Source organism: Mandrillus leucophaeus, unplaced genomic scaffold (genome assembly GCF_000951045.1).
Source record: "Mandrillus leucophaeus isolate KB7577 unplaced genomic scaffold, Mleu.le_1.0 Scaffold351, whole genome shotgun sequence".
Lineage (NCBI taxonomy): Eukaryota > Metazoa > Chordata > Mammalia > Primates > Cercopithecidae > Mandrillus > Mandrillus leucophaeus.
In genome coordinates this window covers 1104546-1110709 of record NW_012103710.1, presented here as the reverse complement: position 1 = coordinate 1110709, position 6164 = coordinate 1104546, and the positions used below count along the sequence as shown (strand labels likewise).

Here is a 6164-nt window from a genome sequence, read left to right as displayed (position 1 = left end):
GGTTGTTGACCGGATGGCATGTGTAAGAATGGACCTTTTGCCTGTTAGCAATATGACCAGAGTCTGGATAAAGGGCTTAAAGCCTAGTATCAAAGGCCAATATTATGGTTAATGTATCAAAGAAAACAAGAAATATTAAAAACCGATCTTTCTGAGTTGTTTTATTCAGTACTAGAACTCAACCTAAAATCTAGTTAAGTTAAAAAGTTAAAAAAAGAAAAAAGACTATTTAGTCATAAACTACTTTTTAAAGTGAGAGGCATTTTCCAAGTAGCCTGAGAACTGCATGTTAACAATTCTGCAGACATTTTACTCTTTTTTTGCCTAACACTTCAGGCTCTTTTTCTCACACTACAACATTTGTCCTGATCACTTAAAAAATATTTAAAACCATTTGCCTTCTGTGTATGATACCTTTTGTGTAAATCTTATCAACTATTAATGCTTCAAAAATCATACTATAAACCATTTCATACCTTTGTAAGAAAAAGATATTTTCCTGACTACAGTGACTTATAGCTACTCCTAGCTTATTTTAGCAGCCAGACTAATTGAATGAATGACAACACACACACTCTCTCTCTCTCTTTTTTTTTTTTTAACTTTTTAAAAAAATTTTAGATATTTTTATTTCTCCAAATTAGTTACTTATCAGGAGTGACTGAAATAAAAAATATAATTGAGTCCCATCTTCGTCATCATGGAAATGGCTTTAAGAGAAAACTGGTCAGATTAATATTATTGCTTCCCATTTTCAACCAGTAAATAGTTGCCACTGATAAATTGACAGCCAGGAATCTGTCAAGAATGCTCAAGATATGTTATATAATACAACTTGCCTGTTCACAGGGGGTAAAATCCTAGGAAATAACTTATGTGTACATCTTGATTTCATCATGTAAGACAAGCACAAAAGCATCACCCATGCCTCTGAGAACACTGAACCAAGCACCCTTGGAAAACGCTTTGCCTCCTTCATCACAAGCAATCCTTCTCTAGCAGTCTTCCATCAGTAACCAAGCATGCCTGCGTACATGATGTCAGTTCCTGTGCGTGCTGATTGCATCATCATGTGGCAGCCAACCATGTCAATTGGATAGGAAGTCAACCCAGCAATGGCAGTGACAGTTTGTGCCATCATCCAGCTGATGACGACGTGAGTGTTCTTGGGATCCGGAAGCATTCCCTTTGCAATGTCATAGATACCAAAGAAGGCAGCTCAGTAGATGATAATACGCTGCACAGACACGTTAAAGCCTTGGTACAGGCCCTTAATCCCATCAGATTTGTAGATCTTAACCAGGCAGTCACCGAGGCCTCGGAATTCCCTTTCAGCTCCAGTTTTACCCACATCGGCTGCTAGATGGGCAAAATCAAGAGGTTACACATACCACAAGGATGTGGCCCCAGCAGCACTGCCTGATACCAGATTCCCTTCAAAGTAGTGCCAAAACTGGGTCCTCTTGTCCACACCACCCAAGAAGATCTGCTTGTATTTATCTTTGAAAGCAAAGTTGAGAGCCTGGGTGGGGAAGTATCTGATGACATTGGCCAGGTTACTGCGCCAGAAGGACAGGACTCCCTGCTCCTTGAGAATATGGACCTATATGGTCTATAATGCCCTTGTATTGCTTATCTGCAGTGATCTGCTTGCTGGCATGCTGCACCTGCAGCAGCAGCTTGAGCCGCTTGATGGGAGCTACCACCGTCCTGGAGATGGCTGTGGCCACTCTACCTGCCAGGAGGTGCTTGAAAGGAAAGAGGAGGCAGGCTGCTGCCAGATGGGACTGAGCTGGGAACCAGCTTTGACTCGGGGACTGTGAGTCAATTTGAAACTCTTAAATTGTAAGTTGTGTGACCATTGCCTCATCAGACCATACAGTAAACCAGAGTGAACAAAAGACCAAAATTCTGCATGGATTATTAATTGAAAAGAGGAAAACTAAAATTATTCCAAGGAAAGATTAGCAAAGGTTACTCATAGTACAGCTGGATGACCTTCAAACCAAGATTATGTAGATGTGTTGAAAGAGATGGGAGAAGAAAAGCATAATATTTATTGGACCTGATGGCATCTCACAGGATTCAGGCTCATAATTTCCTAAGTGACTCAGCTGCCATTGCACAATCAGTGCTTTGAAAGACCCATTTCCTCAAGACAACTCCAAAACACGAATGGTGTTTTGCTGACCTATGACCTAATCTCCCTCTCCAATTTACCTAAATACATTCCAGATTGCCGTGTTTACCTGATGGATTGACTAATTTCTATTTCATTAAAAATATCTTAAAAGCTCTTACTACACACAGTGATCCATTTAGTTTTCTTCTGTAAATCTAAATCACTGTAGGAATCTGAGCTATTAGCCCTTCAGTATTTCCTGTGTTATTTTGAGCTTCTTCAAAAGATTTCTGTTTTGGTCGTGCGCTGAAAATAAATTTCAGTCAAATAATTATTCTTTATTCAGGAAGAGGCTGAAAGTATGGGGAACTTAAAAATTAAAAGGAAAAAAATAGAGCAAAGCTGTTGTAATCCCCAAAGGCAAAAACTTCAATCCAGAGAAGTGGATTCCTTTTCAATTTACAACCAAAAAAACCTTGAGAAAATAAACATCGTGGCTTAGACAAGTTTCCATAGCTAAAAGTTGTTCTATGCTAAGAAAAATCAAACCACAACTATGTGTAAGAAGTGACAGGGGACAGCGTACTGAGAGAATGAGTGAACATTAGTGAACATTCTGAAATTCATTTGGTCAAATTCATAAGATTTTGGTCACTGATACATAAATAATCTTATCAGGAACTAGGAAAAAAAGGTAATTTTATGCTTCCTATTGTAAGGGTAGTGTTTCTAACTTCCAAGAACTCAGCACTAGGTGGATCTTGGTTATGAAAGATAATTAATAAGTTACAGTAAAAAACATGAGTTATAGTCTTTCGTGACTTTACTTCCTTGGGAAATACGCATACTGACTAGCGCTGTGTCTGTTTACTCATTTATCTTTCCTATGTTAATAAAATTTAGGATGTTGTCACTAGAAGCGAGCAATTGGTTTGCTAATATTCCTTTTGGAAATACACTATGTTTAGACAAAGTTTTAAAACAATCAGCATCCGGACTAAACATCTGATAAGCTATAAAGCAGGAATAGGTACTTTAATTTTAGAGTAACGATGACTTATTTCCTCTCATTGCAGGTCTGTGGCTTCATGTTTCTAGGACCCGATAGTGAGAGGAAAGTAGTTGCAACTGGACTTTGTACAGACTGAAGAACAATGCTTTAGTAAAGGAATATTATCAGAGTCGCAGTATCATTTAGTTTCTTGGTTTAAGGAGCCCAAAATAAGTTATAATTTACTGAAGGAGTTAACTGCTTCTTTTGTATGTCAAAAGTATGGTTTAGAAACAATTTATCTCTGTATTGGAGTCAGTGCAGGAAATCTGTGAAAGTTTGTGGATATAGTGTAGTAGTTTTTGATGATATTTCTGTAATTTGTGTTAGACAAACATTTCCAGGATATTTACGTTCATCTTTTTTTTTCTCCACCTAAATGAACATAGGGGTTTCTACATTTGGCTTGAAGGAAATGAAAAACCATAAAACTACATCATTGCCCCTCTGTTTTGTCGTTGTTGTTGTTTCTGCATTCTTTTCAACTCTCCAGTAAAGACTATTAACTGGTGTAAATGTTAATTTCTGGCAAAACAGTTATTGTGTTCATCTACATCTAACAGACTCTAGTCAAACGATTGTGTGAAAATTCTAGCCTCTATTGTTTCTTTATTGGGAAAGTCTTTGAAAATCAAAAAGGTTTTTATGAACTTCAAAAAGGTGTGATGGCTATTTGTTTGAACTCTTGTGAGAGAATTCTCCCACAGATTTGCAGAACACAGTGTTGTGATGTTAGAAACTCAAATGCTTTTCATACAGGATGTTAGGGCATGCACACGTGTCTGCTGCTGTGATGTGGGAAACACAATACCTCCAGGTTTATAAGGATGTCAGCTATAAACAGGATGCTAAGTAGCAGCTAAGGACACAGTGCATCTCCTAGAGGGAGGAAAGATCTGAAGGCATTATGGCAGTATTCTGCTGAAGTAAACATAAGAAACATATTCTGTTGTAGGCAACAGACTTTAATACAACTCTATAATATCCTTCAAATATTTCAAGCACAGTACACGTATTAGTATTTTCCAAGAAGTGCTTTATTTTATGATGACACAAAAACAAACAAAATGACATTTGGCCTGCTTATTTCTGAGTTGCCTTCTGATCAAAGATAGTGAGAATTTATAATTCTCTGCTATAGATAGAAATAACTTTTTCACTAATTTAAATACAATGTTTTTTTCTGTATGCTAATTTTACAGGAATAGGTTGGGTGCAATGACTCATATCCACAATCCCAGCATTTTGGGAGGGTAAGATGGGAGGATTTCTTGAGGCCAGGAGTTTAAGACCAGCCTGGGCAACACAGGGAGACCCCAACTCTACCAAAAAAAAAAAAAATTAGCCAGGCACGGTGTTGTGTGGTGTTGTGTGCTTGTAGTCCCAGCTACTCAGGAGGCTGAGGCGAGAGGATACTTGAGGCCAGGAATTTGAGACCAATCTGGGCAACTTAGCAAAACTCCATCTCTAAAAAAAAAAAAGAAATTTATAGGAATAAATTTATTATTTATTAAATAAATGATATATTATTATTACAAGGTAAAAATGTTTATGATTTAATATGGTTTATATTACTATAACCATTGATCTTATCAAGATTTAGATTTTTATCATTTTGGAAAGATACAAACTGAACAGCACATTAATAATTCCCTTTGGTTGGGAGCTGGATGCTCAGGAAATCCAAAGCAAGACAGTTTAGGCAGTAAACATGTTCTTTATCAGTTGTCTCTATGAAATTCCTATTAATAATAATCAAAAATTAGCCAGGCATGGCGGCATGTGCCTGTAGTCGCAGCTACTTGGGAGGCTAAGCGGGGAAGATTGCTTAAGTCTGGGAGTTTGAGGCTGCAGTGAACTAAGATTGCAGTGCTGCACTCTAGCCTGGGAAACAGAGTGAAACTCTGTCTTTCAAAATTAATAATAATAAATAAATAAATTGTGGTCTCTGCATTCTTTTAAAGGGCAGAATCAGTGATAAATCAATGAGGGCATTAAGGAATCCAACTTTTCAAAGAAATGCTTTCTCATCTCCATTACCCCAAATCCTTATTACTATTTTGTGCTTCTTCTTTCCTGTCTCTACATTTTAGCACAGTGAGCCTCCCTCTGCTCTGCCTCCTTGCAGTGAAACTGAAAGCTGTCAGGATGAACTCATAACTCCACTCCAGCTCAATCTTACCAAAATCTCCATCCATATGCTTGGTTGATTCCCCCACCTTTCTTCTTGGCCCATCTATTTTCTACTTTCAATTCTTGCTCCATGTATTGAATTTTCTTTCAAATGCATCTTCAACTTATATTCAAGATTCTCCGATCTTAAAGGAAAATGCAAGTAGTAGCCACTTCTGTGTTTATGCTCTATTTTGCCTTACTTCTTTCTCTTCCATTACGTACTCAAGTCCCACTCACTGTTTTCATCTCCTTACTGCCTATGCACTATGCAATGTCCTGAAACCTGGCTTCAGTGCTTACATCTGCCCTTTACCTTGGTTCAGCTCTCACTAAGGTCATCAGCCAAGTACTAATAGTTAAAAATCTGGATTAAAAAAAACTTCAGTCTGGGTGCTACCAGACTTTTCTGAAGCATTTGAAGCTGCTCATTACCCATACCTTTAAGTTTTTAAGCCCTTTAGTTTGGCAGCAACTTACTTTTGGCTCTCCCCCTCCTCCTTTCTTTTGATTACTTTTTAGTCTTTTTATAGAATCTCCTTTCTCCCAGATTTCTAAATACTGACTGTCTTCCGGTATCTGTCCTGTGGTCTTCTCATTCTTCATACTGTTCCTGAGTTATTTCATTTATCAACTGTATGTGGTCAACTCTTGTTGCAAGTGGACCTAAATACAACTCCTAGGTTCTTTTTAGTAGATTACTGTAGGTGCAGAAGTTTTGAGGAAAGTGGGAGTTAGCTACACTCCACTGTAATTACCTTGTGATTATGAAAGCAAATCCCAGACCCAATTCTGCTACATGCATAAAACATTTATTAT

General features: G+C 37.7%; 1 pseudogene; it reads right to left on the bottom strand.

Annotated features, from left to right (window-relative positions):
* Window positions 1–872: 872 nt before the first annotated feature.
* On the bottom strand, window positions 873–5951 carry LOC105546255 (annotated as a pseudogene).
* Window positions 5952–6164: the final 213 nt, after the last annotated feature.